This window comes from Hippocampus comes, unplaced genomic scaffold (assembly GCF_001891065.2).
Source record: "Hippocampus comes isolate QL1 unplaced genomic scaffold, H_comes_QL1_v1.1 scaffold207, whole genome shotgun sequence".
Lineage (NCBI taxonomy): Eukaryota > Metazoa > Chordata > Actinopteri > Syngnathiformes > Syngnathidae > Hippocampus > Hippocampus comes.
In genome coordinates this window covers 534057-534442 of record NW_017805146.1, presented here as the reverse complement: position 1 = coordinate 534442, position 386 = coordinate 534057, and positions in this window count along the sequence as shown.

The window sequence follows — 386 nt, the reverse complement described above, 5'->3', positions numbered from 1 at the left end:
TCTGCTCCCGCCACAGTTGACGTGATTTTTTTTCAACTTTTTTTTTTTTTTTTTAACCCGCACCTCCTCCCTGCATATGCAATGAATTTGTGATGCGAGCAATTCGGCTGCTGTTGTTATGATAATGCAAAAGCTGGAGGGAGCCCATGCACCCCCCCCTCCTCCGCCCTTTTGAACCTGTTATTATTATTGTTATGGCACATTTGCGCAATGTGGGATAAGCAAGGCCTGTGTCCGAAAGACACGTTTTGAAGAGGTGAAAGCGGCTTCAAAAGTGAGCCAAGGGTCCTCGAAAGAGCTTCATGTTGATTCATTAGCTGTCAAAGTTTGGCTTCTTTTTGTGCAGTCGCCACGCAACCTGCAATCTTTTCTGCATTTATCGCGCG